This window comes from Podarcis bocagei (assembly GCF_964188305.1).
Source record: "Podarcis bocagei genome assembly, chromosome: 10".
Lineage (NCBI taxonomy): Eukaryota > Metazoa > Chordata > Lepidosauria > Squamata > Lacertidae > Podarcis > Podarcis bocagei.
In genome coordinates this window covers 42,562,202-42,580,100 of record NC_138135.1, presented here as the reverse complement: position 1 = coordinate 42,580,100, position 17,899 = coordinate 42,562,202, and the positions used below count along the sequence as shown (strand labels likewise).

Sequence of the window (17,899 nt, the reverse complement as noted above, 5' to 3'; positions counted from 1 at the left end):
AAGCAGTTTAGTCATGCTGGCCACATGACCCGGAAAGCTGCCTGTGGACAAACACCGGCTCCCTCAGCCTGAAAGCGAGATGAGCGCCGCAACCCCAGAGCCGTCTTTGCCTGGACTTAACTGTTCAGGGGTCCTTTACCTTTACCTTTTTATACCAAATGCTAAGAAGCATAGATTGTCTGCAGTGAAGTCATCTTACACCACGTGTCGTGGGCCATTTTACATCCCTCCACTCAGTTGTGTTTTGGTTTTATGCAGTGTCTCATCACTTGGGTCATTTAATGCATGACAGCAAGACTTCAATATTTCCATAGCTTCAAAGGTGGAATTTGGGAGGAAGATGTGTTGTATACTATGGCACTGGAGGAAGACATGGGATGAAGTTGTTTTGCAGGTATGAATCTGGGAGTTTTGAAGACCCTTAACCTTTAAACTTTTTGCCTCTTCCAGCTTTGATTTTGCTGCCTCAAAGGAAGGCTTTAAAAAACAAACAAACACCAAGACCATAACATGGGGGAAAGGTTTATACTGCCCCTCTGTGCCTGCTGTGATCGTAATTAATGTTAGCCTTCCAAACCCCAGAGGCCAGTAATTTTATTTTGCAAAAGTGCTAATTGAATGTGCCTCCGAAAAACGTTCACAAACCGGAACACTTACTTCCAGGTTTGTGATGTTTGGAAGCCGATTTGTTCAGGAGCCAAGCCGTTCAAGAACCAAGCTACCACTGTATTACCTTGACTATGAACTTCAACCTGAATTAGATGCAACCACCTCTCCAAGGTGACCATACATTGTGTAAGTACATTCTTTCTCCCAAAGAATCATGGAATCCATAGTTTGTTAAGGATGCTAGGAATTGTAGCTTGGGGTGTGTGTGTGTGTGTGTGTGTGTGTGTGTGTGTGTGAATACAGTTCCCATGATTCTTTGAGGGGGGGAAATGTGCTTTAAAAGTATGGTGTGTACACAGCCCGAGTTTGTAAGCTGATAAAGAAATATTTGGCAAGAAGCGATCTGTGGAGTAATATATATTTTTCTGCGGCATTTTTTATGTCTTTTGAAAATTGAAGAGTTGGTTCTAGGATATAAAAAGGAAATTAAATATGGGAATGATGAAATGTTAGATGAAAGGAGAGCAGCTTGAGGTTTTCAAATTACAAGAAGGTTGAATTACAGCAGGTATAATTTGTGCATTTCCCTTTTTTAATCTAAAAACACATGGAAATTCTAGGATTAAAAAACAAACAAACCCTTCAACAAAGGAACCTTATAAATTCATTTATGTGCCAAAGGCAAAAAAAGGTAAGATACAACTCTTGCCTTCATTTGTGTACCATGCAAGCTGCCTTCAACCCAGTTCCACAATATATATCTCACAGCAATTTCATCCCTGATACCAATACATATTTCTGCCCACTATTCTCCATTCTCCAATATCATTCAATGTGGGAAATGAACTATTTTAGTTGAATAAAGTTCACTGAACGTGTTCACAAGCCTCTGAACATCTGAAAGTGTTCCCATAACTGCTCGGTGAACTAAATGTGAATTAAGTGATTAAATTAATTTTGGGGAAGACCTTCTAACAATTTCTAGGTCATCTTCATTCCTTCCTCTCCACAGCAGGAGGGCTGGACTCGTAGGTTTCTTTTTTTAAAAGCAAGTTAACAAGCAAAATGCAAAGGCAATATTGTAAGACTTATTAGGCAAAAACGAAACTACGACTGTTGCTGAAGCCACTTAGGACTCAGCTATACAGCTGCAAATATAACATTTTAAGTGTGTTTTAAGTGCATTACACAAATGTGACAAAATATGGCACTGGTGAGCTAATGGCAAATTTCATATATATTTTAAAACTTTTTTTAAAAAGCATTTTCACAGGTTTTTTTTTTTAATATGTGTGTAGATAAAGCCTTAGTCACTTAATCACTGTTGCTTAAGCAATCAGAAGGAAGGAATGTGAGGCATACCTTATTGATTCCTACCTTCTGAAATAATCACTCTGTTTCAACAGGATCAGTTTGCAGCAAGAAGTAAAGGTACAAGATAAAGCAAATGATGACTTCTGCCTTTAACTGTTGTGTAACTAGCACAAATTAAACAGGGTAAGCCTTTTCTAGTATGGAAATACACTTCTGGGGAAAACTTCACCTGTTGACCTTCTGTATGTCATATTGTTGTTGTTGTTTAGTCGTTTAGTCGTGTCCGACTCTTCGTGACCCCATGGACCAGAGCATGCCAGGCACTTCTGTCTTCCACTGCCTCCCGCAGTTTGGTCAGACTCATGTTTGTAGCTTCGAGAGCACTGTCCAACCATCTCGTCCTCTGCAGTCCCCTTCTCCTTGTGCCCTCCATCTTTCCCAACATCAGGGTCTTTTCCAGGGAGTCTTCTCTTCTCATGAGGTGGCCAAAGTATTGGAGTCTCAGCTTCAGGATCTGTCCTTCCAGTGAGCACTCAGGGCTGATTTCCTTAAGAATGGATTGGTTTGATCTTCTTGCAGTCCATGGGACTCTCAAGAGTCTCCTCCAGGACCATAATTCAAAAGCATCAATTCTTCGGCGATCAGCCTTCTTTATGGTCCAGCTCTCACTTCCATACATCACTAATGAGAAAACTGTCATATTACTTGTGTGCAATCCCCAATTTACTTTATGACCCTATATTTCAGCAGTTTCTGTGCCTTTGCCTAAATGAACCAGGGTGTACTCAACATCTAGGAAATGGAGGAAGGCAGGGGCTGTTGGGGGGGGGGCGGCATGTTCTTCAATGTGGTTGTGGCCTGCTGGACAGGCTGTATCCTGGCAGGAAGAAAGTGGTGTGTGTGTGTGCACGCGCGCACACACGTGCATGTGTGTGTGTACAGAAATGGGAAATGCTTAATTTGCATACTGATTCAAAATAGCCATCAGAATATTTGGCTGCCAGGCTTTTTACATGTTTACAAAATGTTGTCTAAGTCACATTATACACACACACAGACACACACACACACACACACACACACACTTGAAGAGCAATAATCATGCAGTATTCTTTGAATAAGAAAGGAAGATTAAAACCTGCATGAGTCCTACACTACACAGAATTACTAAAAGAATTTTGTGACACAAAGAAAATGCAAGGAGCCCATACTCCACATTGAGGAATTGCCTACTGTGTCACAGCAAGAGATGAGCTCAAACTACATGACTAAATGCTTGCCCTGTATATACATAGCACTTTCAATGACTTCCAAATTAGGTCCCTTTATACTCTACCAATGAAATGTTGTATGAGTGGGTAATTTTATGACACACCTAGGAGTGACTATTTTAATCGTAAAGTGAAAAATAAAGTAAGAACTGGCACAAAAGGTTAAGATATTGTCAAGGCTGAGAATGAATGCACACACACACACCTCACAAGAGCTTATCTGGGCAAATCAGTAGCAATCAGCTAAAAGAAAGGAAAAAGCAGAGACTCCAATATCCCAAACTGTGAAGCCAACAGAAGGAACAAAACCAGAGAGAAACCATGCTGAGATATCAAATGGAGGCTGCCTGCGACCCACAGAGAATATTTGTTACAGCTAAAGTGGGAACCTAGGAAATTGTCAGTTCTGGAGACCAAGGGAAAGACCAAAAAATAAAATAATGAGCAAGAACATAGAACAGGGCTGCATTGGCTTATTGTCAGAACTACATTTTCTACACATTGTCATGTTGCCTAATTAACTGCATCTTAGCTTCATAGTAAAAGTCAAGGTTGCTGTTTTGCTATTGCTGCATGCATCTTAAATAAGTTATGTTAAATTTCTCAGGCAAATTTAATTAAACAGGCCACTTATATGTGACCACAGAAATCAAGGGTTATATCACTTTACAGCAACACATTCAATGGCAGGTCTGAATACAAAAGCATATTGCCATCACATAGGAAAAAAGACTTGAGGCAAACGGCATTATGGGTAAACGTGTTATATTTATTAAAATATAACAAAACAGAGAATCTGGAAATGAACCAGATGGAAGAAATTAATCCAATCAAATATGTCTGTGCAGAGGATTTGTAATAAATGGGAGGACACAATCCCTCTTATTTCTTGAGCAAGCCTGCAGCTGCATACTGTGATCATACAGCAAGTTTTCTTAAGATTCCTCCCTGCTGCTGAGTGCAACCTGGGTGCATGAACCTGACATGTGCACCACTGCTCCACTGGCCAATGTTCACCCCAATGTGCCTGCCAGACCAAACCTCACAAACAGGCTGAGATATGAACACAAGCATTCCTTAAACCCTACCCGGATTAAATGCCAGTTAAACCAAATTCTAAAACACCATTCCAGCCATGCAGACAATACTCAACAGAGTGACATAGGCAAAAAAAGAGGAGACTCAAGGACTGTTAGGAGCGCCTCCTAAAATTGATGCTCAGTACCTGACAAAAGACAACTAGCAGCGCCCACCCTGGTGGGAGGGTGGGTGTCAAAAGTGGGGGGTGGAGTCAGCATAAATAGTCTGATCTCCACCTCTTCCTTATTGGGTAAAGTGCCCCACATGCCAAACTACATCTCTTCCCCTGGAGGAAACCAATCATCCTCTTTTTCTAGGGGAGGAGGGCATTGCAAATACGCTCCCCTTGGAGGTGGGGATGGCATTCACACGCAAATAGATATTTATGTCTCAAATTGATTGCAACTTAGCAATTTCTTCCCCCCACCCTGAATGAATACCATGGAAGAACATATGTGAGCATGAAGGAAGGAACGTTTATGTACAGAAAATATATGTACGCTTTAAATGTATGGTGTACGCAGCCTTGATTTTGTGGGATGCAATCTATTGGTACAGTCAAATGCAACATTCCTTATTTCGCTGGAGTGGGTACAGGCAAGGGGAAATCCAGTCAGTGTAACTTCCTGTTCCACTGGCCAGGAGCACCCTCCCCCTGCATGTGATCTGAGAGATGGGCTTAATAACTATTATTCATCGCACCTTGCCCTGCACCCTGCAACTTCTCTTTTTCATCACCTCATCTCCCAATCTCACCTCATCTCACTAATAAATGATAAAGAAATTAGCAGTGCCTGAAGTGGAGCAAGACTCAGGGAGCTAGAAAATATATACATTTTAAGGGAGGGAGGGAGGGAGGGAGGGAGGAAACCATAATATTTTAGTTGTTGAGCCAGAAGTGTGTGGAAAATTGGAAGGGAGAACTATAGCATTTGTTTTAAAATAAAGGGCATTTTTACTTTCCTGTGGTGTACAATAAACATACACTTGACTGATCAATTGTAGTGTTCCAGCAGAGGATGTTGGATCAGCAGACAGAATTTATACTAATGCTAACTTCCATCACCATCAAATCAATTGTGTTGGTAACCACATTTGATCTAAATTAACAGGTGTAAATGATTAAGAACGCTTCTCCATTATCAGCATGGTGCAATGGGGGGGGGCGGGAGAGAGAGAGAGAGTCGGTACAGATCTTTGGAAATGTTTTAACAGTCGCTCTGAAACAAGGAAGTTAGTTTCCTCTATGATGCCAGGGTAGGAGAAATGGAATCTGTCAGTCATTAAAATGGAAGGCATATAGCACTGGGTCTGTCTGCAGAAGAAATTGGATTTCTGTGTCTGGGTCGTCCTGATTCCTTTTTATTCCACAAAGCAAATTGCTTTGCCGTACCTTCAGAATAAAACAGGAAAGGCTTCAGCTGACAGAGATAACATTAAAAGCTCATTAGGAGCCATGCATTGTAGTCTCTGCTGAACAATGTGTATTAGGAGACCAGCTCTTGTAAAAGGCAAAACTCATTTTCAAAGCGTTATGCAATGCTAGGTGAATGCCCGTTTGCCACTAACCTTTTTTTAGCCCCCAGTGTATTCTCCTACCCCGTTTTCATTTTCTTTCTGTCCAAGACATCACATTTTAACATTTTATTGACAGCTATTTTCTTTCCGAAAAAGAAGAAGTTAGGCTACAGGAATCCATTCATGACCAAACAAGTATTTAAATGATTTCAATAAATTTCTCTGTGCACCCACACAAAACTTGATGCTGTTGCATATTTGTTTATACCTGTGTGCATGTATAATTTTTATGACCTGTATCAGCCAACTTCATGCATTATTTCTGCCCCTGATACATCTGCACAGAAGGCGCAAAGAACATAGGAAGGGGACTCAGGTGTCTGAGCTTCCATGGAAAGATAGAATGTAAATGTATAAATCAATCAATCCTGAACAATGATGAATGAGCTAGCTAGTCTACCAAATGGATGGTTTGCCTACATGAAAACATAGAGATATATTAGATGAAGCTCTTAGGAGCATTTAAAAATCAGAGTGGTCCAACTTTTCATACCAAGAGGACTGCAAGAGTGCAAAACACCCCATGGTGTCTCTAGCCCCTGCCCCATTCCACCCCTTTTTGTGACATCTTTGTGATGTTTTCAGCATGATGCGCATGTGTATAAATGGGCGGCTGCCTGTTCAAAACAGTGAAAACATTAAGGACACCTCCAGACTGTTAGGATTTGTGGGGAGGGATTCAAGTGCATTCTAGAACTTTAGGTTTGCACAACCATCATTACTCCTCCAATCATGTTTTCCCTGTGAATCAGGCTTTTTCGATGGCACCTGAAGGATATTCTAAAATAGATGGATAAATGACTAAGTAAATAAATACCCATGTCAGACAAACCTGCCCACCGCAAACCAGGTGACGGCCGCAATCTTCTACACACATACCTGTGAGTAATATTCACAGAAAATAATGGAACCTACTTCTGATTAGACATGTGTAGGATTGCCATGTAGGGGAGATCTTTAAGCAGAACCTTGTTTCTCTGGGAATTTGGCTATTACTGGATCCACACCCTTGTATTAAAAGAAATAAAATCACACAAAAAGGTCATCAGCCACAAGGGGCTGAATAAATTATTTAGCTCAGGTGTGAGTATATATTAAATTGCCATGTTTATTAGGAATAAATATATACCGTACATATATCATATCAAGCAGCCGTATGGTAGCTCATTTTAAACCTTTGATAGCATGAAGTCATCTTTTTGGGCTAATTTCTGACTTTTTTTTACTTCTACTATTTATCTTTCCAACAAAGTTTAATAAAACTTGGGAATTTGATTCATTGAATGGTAGGTGATAAAAGAATTGTTGGAGCCAAACGTCTTGGCTTTTGCTTTAAAATATTTAACTTCAGTGCAGATGTTTCAGCAGATAGAGGGGTTGGCTTTACCTGAAACACGTGGATTCCAATCAAAGCTCAGACATGGATTCCCTCATTGGGTGGTCTTACTTAACATGGTCTTTGACCCTCAATTTAACACCTTGAAATGGAACAGTAATTAGCTGTAGTGCTATAACTGGATTTCCCCCCTGAAGATTGTCAAATTTATAATTGTGCCTGCCTGCATCATGCCTGATTTTCACTCTGTTGCTGGGGTGGCCAACAGGAACTTAAAGGAAGACTTAGATCAGGGAGATCAGGGAGATCAACGGTGTCAGAAAGGGGGTTAAGCACTCCTCTTCAGAGTGCCATCATGGGTCAGATTGAAATTGGACCCTCTATGAGCCATTTAGAGTAATAATAAAAAGGGGGGAAAGGTGATGGTGAAAAGCCAGGAAATTATCATTGATCTCTTGGAGATTGCATCATGTGTGGTTTGGCCCTGAACCTTGGCAGTAGCAGTAATGTATTGCTAATACTAAGTCTGGAATCCTGTGGAAGAGAAGGGAATTCAGCATATTTATGTAACCTTGGACTCAATAACAAGGGTTCCAGGGCATCCTTTGCTTCTTTAACCCATTTCCTAAGTCCAACCCAAATGGCAAAACCTGTGCTGAAGTGGGGAGGGGGGGTATCAGCAGGGGGAGCCAACATGGTGCCCACCAGAAGTTGCTAAATGCCAGCTCCCATCAATCCCAGTCAGCATAGCCAGTAGTCGGGGATATTGGGAAATATCGTCTAATAGCATCTGGAGGACACCCTCGGATAACTCTGTTTTGCTCTATTCTGGCTCAATCCAGTACCGCCTGCCACCTAAAACCTGAGACCACAATTGGGATATCACACACACACACGATGTGATCCAACAGCAGTAATAGTTCAAATTAATTCAAAAAAATAATGTGGGGTTAAAGGGGGTGGCCAGAAAATGCAGGGAGGTGGCAGAAAGAGGGGTATGTGAAAGAGAGAAGTTGGGACCTGGGTGCTTTTTTGCTTGGGCCCAACCTGACCGCACTGCGGCATGCAGCTCCTGGCAAACTGCCTGCAAGAGAACACAACCATCAATAGGGAAAGGGTCTTCCTGCTGCTAGATATCCCAAAAGAGCAAAACTCTGGGGGTGCAGTTTGTTGGTCAGTGTTAGAACACAAGGCCAATGGCATCTCAAGTCCACTATCCAGTTCTCACAGTGGCCAGCCAGATGCCTGTGGGAAACCAGCAAGCAAGCAAGACTTCTGCCTCCTGTGGTTTCCAGCAACTGGTACTGAGAAACATTGCTGCTTCTGACCATGGAGACGGTGTACTGGGATTGTTCTGCCATGATGAAGAAAATAAAAACAACAGGTCTTGGAAAAAGAGAGAGGGGGAATGTTCTTTACTGCAGACTTTTGCACAGTTATCCTTTCACTATGCCTATTTAAGCCAATTCCCAGAACCACCATTCCCTCCTTTGAGGCAGATTTCTCTCTTACCGTGGCCACTAGCGTCAACTCATGCACTATTCCTCCATGCAAAGAACTGAACAGTAGTTAGCAGATCTTTAAGCCTGCCTGAAGGGCATCTTTGTCATTGTCACTTCACCACTCCCTGCCTCACAGCTCCAATCAGACAATCTGACAAGTCCGAGGAACTTCTCTCTCTCCACTGTCTGAACTACCAGAGTGTTGAGATCAAAATGAGAGCTTCAGCTCAGAGAGAACAGCTCTGGCTGGTTATCAGGCCAGATTCAGAAAAGCCCTCAGGGGAAGGACAAAATTGTCTGGTGGAAAGAACTGCTCTACACTGGCTCAACTTTCCCTGCGTGCTCACTTATAAAATAACAGGAGACTGCCTCTGAGGGAGAAGGTGAAGCAAAGACTCACAGCTGTCAGTTAATGGTCACTTGCAATGACCTTAGTGCTTTTATTTGTAGGTTCATCATCAAAGGAGACAACTTCCCCAAAGGAATATCATCAAGACCAGTCATTCCCAGGAGATATTGCTGTGACTACGTTGTTTTCAATGCATAGCAGAAGACCCATGTGCTAACTGGCCGCTCATGAGGGACTGAAATTGCTTTCTGAAAAGCACTAAGTAAAGACAGAGAGAAAACCCTCAGGTCAATTTCTAAGCATTCAGGCCATGGGCCACCTCATGCATTGTATTTTTTAAAAGCTTAAAAAGATGTGCAGATTTTTATTTGTTTATTTATTTTCCAATTTACACATTACATCTATACAACTCTTACCTGAATCTTACATAGACTTCCTGACTTATCTTCCGTTGACTTCCTACTTCAAATCCTTGGTTTGCTACAACTCCTTATATTATCTCTTTTCTCCCTTTATTTTCTCCCTTTTCTTTTCCTTTGTCTTGTCTACTGCTGCTCATAAGCTTATCCTACCATGATGCCACTCCTTTTACAGCATTCTTCAGAAAGTTCCCACAAGCCTCTTGTTTTCTTTTCCTTGTAATTTCTTATTTTGGCCATCAAGTTCGCTAACTCAACAAACTCTATTAACCTGCAACCATTATTCCTTTGTCAGCGCAATCTTTTCTTTCCAATTTTTTGCACAAGTTATCCTTGTGCAGATTTTGTAGGTTGTGCATGCATGTGTTTTATTTTTACTCTAAACAAAAGGAATAGGATGAACTAGAAGGTATGTTAATGTTGTTGCTAGTGCTTAGAAAAGATTAGGGATTTTAAATCTGCTCAATCTACAAAATGCAGGAATTGTCATGTGCAGGACTATGTGTATGCTGCTGTTCTGTTGAATGTACTGCATACAACTGTGGGTTGGACTGGACAATGTGCACCCCTTCCCATTATTACTGTTATAAGTGCCTGCCATTTCTCTCCACTCAGCACACTGCCCTACCTCCACAATTCCCCACACATCCAGAAAGATGTATTTTACACCCAAAGTCACATGTGACATGCAGGGACTATGGAGCTGGGTCTAATGCACTGGGTGGACAGGTTTTTTTTTAAAAAAAATAATCCCATTATTTTGACAGGATATTCTTCAATCCTTCACACTCATACTCAATGCTAATCATCACTGAATTATTGAGAAATACTTTTGATTAAAAAGTTTATGAAGACCATGTTAGTAATGACTCATTTTCGATGCATTGAGCCCTTTTATCTTAATTGGTCATGTGATTATTTAATTGGGTTTTTTTGCCTTGTGCAGTGACTCACCCTTCCTTTGTATTTAATAGTGTTTGTATATGGGCAAGAACACTTGTGGATGAGACTCAAAATCCTGCTTGCAGCCTCTCTGTGTAAACTCAACATCCCACATCTCCTTTAATGGAAAGATTTTTTTAAAAAAAAGGCAAAGTGAGATTTGTGTCACTGTTTGATTTAACTGTGAAATATACCTAATCTTCAAGTGCATTACTTATGTGCTTTGCTTTGATAGATAAATGCTATTGCAGTTATTTATTCCACAAGATGTTTGGATTTTGTCAAACAAGCATATACAAGCAAAATCTAAATATTAATGGAATGAAAATATTTAACAGAGTTTGACAGCTTGAGGAAGGTGGGGAGGAAGCAGATAGAAGGAGACGAACTGTGAAGACTGCTTAGGCACTTAGGAACTACATAAGGGCTCAGATAGAATCATAATATTATCGAGTTGGAAGGAATTCAAAGTGTCATCTAGCCCAACAACCTGCAATACCGAGTCACAGCTTTAGTTCTCCTTTGAAGATGGGGACATAGCCTCTCTATCCGGCTACAGAATCTATCTTAGCACAAGGGTTGTATTTATTTTTGGGCAACCTCCCAGGAGAGACATTTCTACATTGGCATTAATGGCACAAAACCCACACATGTGCTCTTTTACAGCTTTTATCCCACAGAGTACAGCAGAGCCTATTCTCAAGTAAATGTGTATAGCTTTGTAGTCTAACAGTTCGATCCTGTGGCTGCTGGGAGGGTATCAGATTCAGAGGAGTGCCAAAGACTATTAAATAAAGCAATGGCTCTTTAAGATACTACGTACCTTCCCATCAGGAAGTGAGGCCTACCAGGTTGGTCATGGAGTACAACATGTTGAAGGACACAGGTTCCACATCCGTGCCTTATAAGATATGAGGAAATCTTTGCACCCCTCTGAAGCAACTCCCCATATTATAGATGAGTGCTCTGTCCAAGGTTCTGATTGGCTGTTTTTAGTTTTAGCCTGATTCTACTCTATGAACCAAGTCCAGACCTGCTGACCAATGATTTACTTTGTTGAAACTTTCCTTTGCTTACCACAATCTACCTTTTATGGTCAAAACTCTACCATGTCTGAAGCTACACCACCCAGATATGAACTATCACAATCACAGCTCACTTTCCTGGGAGCACCAAACCTATAAGGGACAGAATAGTTGCAGACCTACATGGTTACCACCCTGTGTATACATGGCACTGCTGTATTCTCACATATGCACTGGAATCAGTAGAGATCCTTTTTTAATTTCAATATTTACAGAGAGAGGCTGTAGAACCCAGCCTCTTGGATAATGCCGCTCTCCCGAGTGAATCTCCACACGCACCCATCTCTCCCACTTCCTCATTCATCACTTCTATAGGTGCTGCTACATGCCCTCTGTCTTTGAGCTTTTTGTTCTCTTACTTTCAAGGCTCACTGAGTTCTGGGAGATGGAGGGTCTGGATTGCTTTCTAGTGACACCGTATCATTCAGCTGCTGTTCTGCTTCTGCCCCCTCCTCCTCCTCTCCCATTATTTCCCAACTTTCCCCCTCATCTTCCTCTGAGCTGTGACCCCCCACAAACAACTGTTGTAAATCTATACTGTCTTCCTGTTCCTCCATGGGGAGGCGGTCTCCACCATTCCTCCTCTGCCCAGTCCCTAACACTGCCTCAAGGACCAATTCTCTCCATATGAACCTATGGGGACCCTGAGATCATACTCAGAAGCCCTTCTTTGTGTGCCTCCTTCACGAGTGGTTCAGAGGGTGGCAACATGAGAATGGGCCTTTTCTGCAGTGGTTCCCCATTTCTGGAATACTCTCCCCAGGCAGGTTCCACTATTGACTTCATTATACACCTTTAAGAGCCAGGAGAAAAGGTTCTTCTTCAACCAGGCCTTTGGCTGATTGATATCCAATGCCTTTTAAAATGTGTTGTGGGAGGGGGGGTTAGTGGTTTGTTTTTGTTCTTAGTATGTATTTTTAATTAACAACAACAGCAACAAATTAAGATGCAAAAAAAGATACTTGTTAATTGACAATGGGAGAATGTTGAACACTGAGCTATTCTTTTCTGGGGAAAGAATTGTGTATCTTCGTTCACAAAGTGAGTAGAATGATGCAACAGTTAAAACTAGCAAAGAGATGAAGGTGTCAGCAAGGGCAAAGAAAAATTTAATCATTGTTACACACAATACAGTAAAAATTGACTTATAATTATTATCATCCAGGATTTGAACAGCAGATTTATTCCCACAGAAAGTTGCAGCTTATAAAACACAAAATAGTTTGATTAAACCACAAAATGAGATCCAAGTATCAGATGCAATTATCAGAAAAATTGCATATTGTGCTCTATTTGTATAGGTAAACAGGGAATTATTATTTCTATAGATAAGGATAATATAATTGCTTATTTGGTAGGATGTGTTGTTTTTATTACAGTGTTTAATACCACTTTCCTTGAGGCAAGTCTTAACAGTATTATTTCTGCTTCACTTGTAGACTGTAAACTATATTTAAAAGAATAGCTACACTTTGCTCTGTTTACCATTGTGAATTAATATATTTACTCAGCCACAAAATCCAAAAGACATGTTTAAGCTTCCATAATTTAGTTCATGGAAATTTTTGGTCACAAAGCTTTGTGAAGGATACACTTTGACCACAACATGAATCCCATTCAATCTTAGTTTTATTTACTGATTTAAGCAACTTGGGGAGAGGGGAGCTTTTGCTTCCAGTCAATTTCAAAAGCTTAGACTTGGCCCTAGCATATGCTCTCAAGACTTAAGCCAGTTGCAATCATCTGAATAGTTAAAAGTTAGATGTAAGTTCTGTAGGAGACACGAACATGGCACTTCGTGAACTGCCTTAGAATTAATCATCTCATTGGTCTGTCTAGTACAGACACAGGCAAACTCCGGCCCTCCAGATGTTTGGGACTACAATTCCCATCATCCCTGACCATTGGTCCTGTTAGCCTATGCCTGGTCTAGTACAGCATTGTCTACACAGAGTGGCAATGATTTCCTTGAGTTTCAGACTGGGAATATTCTCATATCAATCCAGAGATGCTGTGGAATGAACCTGGGACTCTCTACATGAGAAGCCACTAAACTACAGCCCTTCCCCATGACATATAGTAAGGCTAGTTCTGAGTAAACATGCATAGGATCATACCACATCTATTGCATCTCCAATACTGTTTTTAAATACAAACATTAGAAAGCTATCTAACATGAGTGCAAAATGATCAAGGAAGAGAATCTCCAGTTGTCAGCTTCTGAGTACAGTTATGTGCCTCGATTTCCTCATAGTTTTTCCCATCCATCTGAAAATTCAGCCTAGGGTAATAAACCATGGAAGAGGAGCTGTCTCAGGTAAAATGTGAAGCTGAAAGCAGGAGAGATTGATTGAAAGAGCCAGTTGCCTGAGGGACAAGAAAGAAAATAGGGAGGGAGAAAGTCTTTGTAGCATCTTTCTCTGAAAGAGAGTAAAGGGAGAAACAATGGTTGGCCCCTAAGTCTTGAATACATAAAAACCAGCAGTTGCCTGGATCTGCCCCCAGCCTTAAACAGACCAATATGAGACTCTTGGAAACCTGCCTTCTAGCCACAGACTTCAACAAAACTACAGTGCCAAAGGCTCCTGAGCCATCCCACCAATTTTGCAGTTCATGTGCAACTAGTAAATTATATAATGAGTGAACAGCAATTAAATGATGCTATTATGATGTAAAGTAAGCTCACATTATAAATCTATACTAGATAGCAATTTAAATTGCAGGGCAAACTGGCAGTCTTCTTTTTCTGCTTAGGGTCTAAGATAAGTAATAAAGTTCACGTTTATGCCCAGATCCACCCTCCACTAACTCAATCCTTTTTTCAGACAGCAAAAGAAGCAAGATAAGAATTCCTGGGTGATAAAGTGGCTTTAGCTAAGACTATTATCCCACTATCTGTAACTAAATTCTCCTGTAGGGAACAGCCATTGACTTTCCATGAATAGTGCCCTTTAACCAAGGACATTCAAGACTCATTTGTACAATAAGCCCTTTAAAATGGTTCACCTTCTGATGTAAAAAAATGGAGTATTATTTTTCTTCATGGAGGAGATGAGCTAGTAAGACAAAGAAAGGCTAAGGGAGGTAAATGTGAAGCAATGCAGGAAGTCTGTGTGAATATTACAACAGTGTTGATTCTACTTGTTTTATTTACATGATGAATAACACAAGCAGATCACTGCAGTCCTGTTCTCCTCTTACTGTGTGAATCTCTAATTTGGGTGGGGTTCTTTTTTAAGTATTTCACTCTTTTCTTGGAAAGTGTTACTTCAAAGACTGCATAAGTTTGGGATGTTGGTGGATGGTTAAGCAATAGACCTGCCATGCCACCCATGCTAATCCTGGTAATCAGGATGGACTATCATGGACATTCTGGACATGCTGATTCTAAATTTGCTTCAGCTGAAAGCATTCTTAGCAAGTCCATGTTTAACAGACCACTGAGCCAGCATGGAGTCTTCCCTTCACTTGCAACTGAGAATCATCTGTGTCTCCAAGGAATAAACTGCAAGTTAACCAACAACTGTAGAAAATTTAGATTCCACTGGGGAACCAAGATGAATGTCTGTTACACTAGAAGGGGTAGGCTTTTGATTTAATTAGAAGGTAAATTAATGTACTCTGTAGTGGAAACTTGGCTGCAGCTGACACTACCTTGGCAACAAGTTTGCTCTCACAAATTGACTATGGATTTTCTTAGAAATTACTTCTTATTCTATTTATTTCAGATGGTTAACATATTTGTGTGTGATTGCTTGACATGAATTGTGCAGATGTTTCTCCAACCAGGATTGTGGGGGGGAGGCAAACAACATGAGTCCCCCTTAGCCAGAAAGGTGTGAGGGGGGGGAAGTACCTAGTCTAACCAGATAGTTTACCTCACTGAGGGATATAGAAAACAGGTTCAAACGCCTTCAACCAACATATATCTCTGCTGAAAATAGAGGAAGTTGCTTAAAAAACATTCAGAAACACTTGGTTACCATTTATTTTTATTTATTTTGTGTGCAGTTTCTGACACCCACTTTCCTACCTGGAGTTTTAATTGGACTCAGGTGGGATGATTCATCCTTGCCTTGCACCTTGCACAATCATTTCCAGGCATGTAAGCTGTGTGTTAACATTTCCATTCTGATGTGGTCAGATTTTTTTTTTTTTTAACACTCACTTCACTCCAGCTATACACTGAGTTCGAAGGGTTGCAGAAATCCAAAAGCAGCAGCGAAATGCATCAATTGCCGAGGCAGATGGAATAGCTAAATGGTGCTAATGGCGTTCCCAAACTAGCCAGGAGAGCCGACTTGTTAGCAGGCATTGCAATACAAGCAGTTCTGGCAGGAACAGTTAATACACAACTCCTGCCAAGGACACAACAGCTGATTAGCTGCGAGGAGAACTTCCCAGGGCAGGGGCAGCCGTGGTCCTCTGAGCCCTGTAATAGGACTCTTGTAGATACATTTACCTTTGCATGGTGAGGCCTACTTCCTACTGCTGTTCAAAACAACTGCTTTTCATAAGCCACTGAACACACAGACTTGCTGCTTACTTTCCGGCCCCCAAAAGCCAAAGTACAAAATCAGCGTACAGATAATTTCCGATGCTTGGGTTATGGTTTATTCTCAGCCAAGAAAGCCTAGCTTAATGCAAAATACTGGGCTCTTTATTGTGGTGTTTCCTTAGCACAAAAAGAGCTAATGTGGTGCCCTCCAGCTGTTTTGGACTATAACTCCCATCAGCCCTGGTTATTGGCCATGCTGGCTGGGGCTGGCGGGATTGGAACTGCACAACATCTGGTGGGCACCAAATTGGTGACTACTGCCTTAGAAGCTGAATAATGACCAGTCTGAGATTTCTCCAGTGATGTTGTGCCATTCATTTCATACAGGAAACTTTGTGAACCCTGGAACAGAAGAAAAAAGAGAAGGCATTTGGGGTTTGGCCACAGAAGGTTTATTAGGATCAGCAGCGATGTCCAGCGCTGAGGTCCAGCGCTGAGGGCCTTCTGGCGGTTCCCTCATTGCGAGAAGCAAAGCTACAGGGAACCAGGCAGAGGGCCTTCTCGGTAGTGGCACCCGCCCTGTGGAACGCCCTCCCATCAGATGTCAAAGCGATGAATAACTACCTGACATTTAGAAGACATCTTAAGGCAGCCCTGTTCAGGGAAGCTTTTAATCTGTGATATTTTACTGTATTTTTTGTTTCTATGGAAGCCGCCCAGAGTGGCTAGGGAAACCCAGCCAGATGGGCGGGGTACAAATAATAAATTATTATTATTATTATTATTATTATTATTATTATTATTATTATTATGAAGGGTGGAAGACACTACACAGCTGGATTTATCCAGAGTCCTCCTGCTGTTTGGGGCTGTTATCAGGGTTTACCATTATTATTATTTTTTAATGCATTCAAGGATAATTATGTGAGAATTTCAAGGGTGTTGTGAGAAAGCTATTCTGTTATTGTGTAGATGAAAAAGATATGGTCCAATTCTTCCTAGGCAGAGAACTGCAGCTAAGGTAGGATTCCTTAGCAAGGTGCCTCAGGTGTTATCAGATACATCCCTGATGTTTGATTTCTCATTAGTCTTCATGACCAGTCATTTCCAGAAAGCACATTCCAAACTAAATGGGCTAATGACCTGATTTAGAAGGGTCACGTCCGTGTTCTTGAGTGGCACATGAGGTTAAGTGTTTGGCAGATTTGTGTCTGTGACAAACAGTGTTTGCCTGGCTGCTCTATGAGCTGCTTTTTCAGTACCACATAGTTTGAATATGAAGTAATAGTTCTCAAAATAGTTATCCATGAATGATGTCACTTTAATGGTCCTTCAATTGCTGTTTTCTGGATCTCTCTTTCTCTCTATTTCTCCCACTGAGAATCCATATTATCAATTTTCCTCCCCGCCTCAAAATATTTATTTCCTTTCCTTGTTCATAGATGAATCTTCTACCTTGCCCCCGCATCCCTCAGTGCACCTTTGTATTATTTATCTGCTCGCTCTCTGGTTTCTGTACCATTTCCAATATATTATCGTTTGCAAATTTAATACTGTTTACTTCCCATCGTAAATCATTCATGTTGCTGAGCATGATTATTGCAAATACGGATTTCTTGGCAGCACCTTCTGCATTCCAACACATTTCTGTCTGTCATTAATATTAGCTTCCAGTCCTTCCAAAATTAAATTGATCTTATGAGAATTGATGCTAATGCTATGCACTGTCACTTCCATCCTGTCTTTGTTACTTATATATGTTTCCTCAATGAGTGTCACAGGTTATTTATGAATGGCATTTTAATAGAATGTATTAGGGAATGTGTGTGGAAATATAAACCCAACCCAGTTGGGGAGGATAACTTGCTTTAGGGAGTGAATGGAGCGCAAAGAAGATATTATCTATGGTATCTCGA

At 41.0% G+C, this 17,899-nt stretch overlaps 1 long non-coding RNA gene across 1 annotated transcript; it reads left to right on the top strand.

Moving 5' to 3' along the window:
* The first annotated feature begins 281 nt into the window (after positions 1-281).
* Positions 282-9,213, top strand: LOC308596364. The gene is made up of 3 exons (XR_014012494.1): positions 282-394; positions 2,016-2,106; positions 9,141-9,213. It is a non-coding gene; the product is annotated as an uncharacterized lncRNA (long non-coding RNA).
* The last annotated feature ends 8,686 nt before the right edge of the window (positions 9,214-17,899 follow it).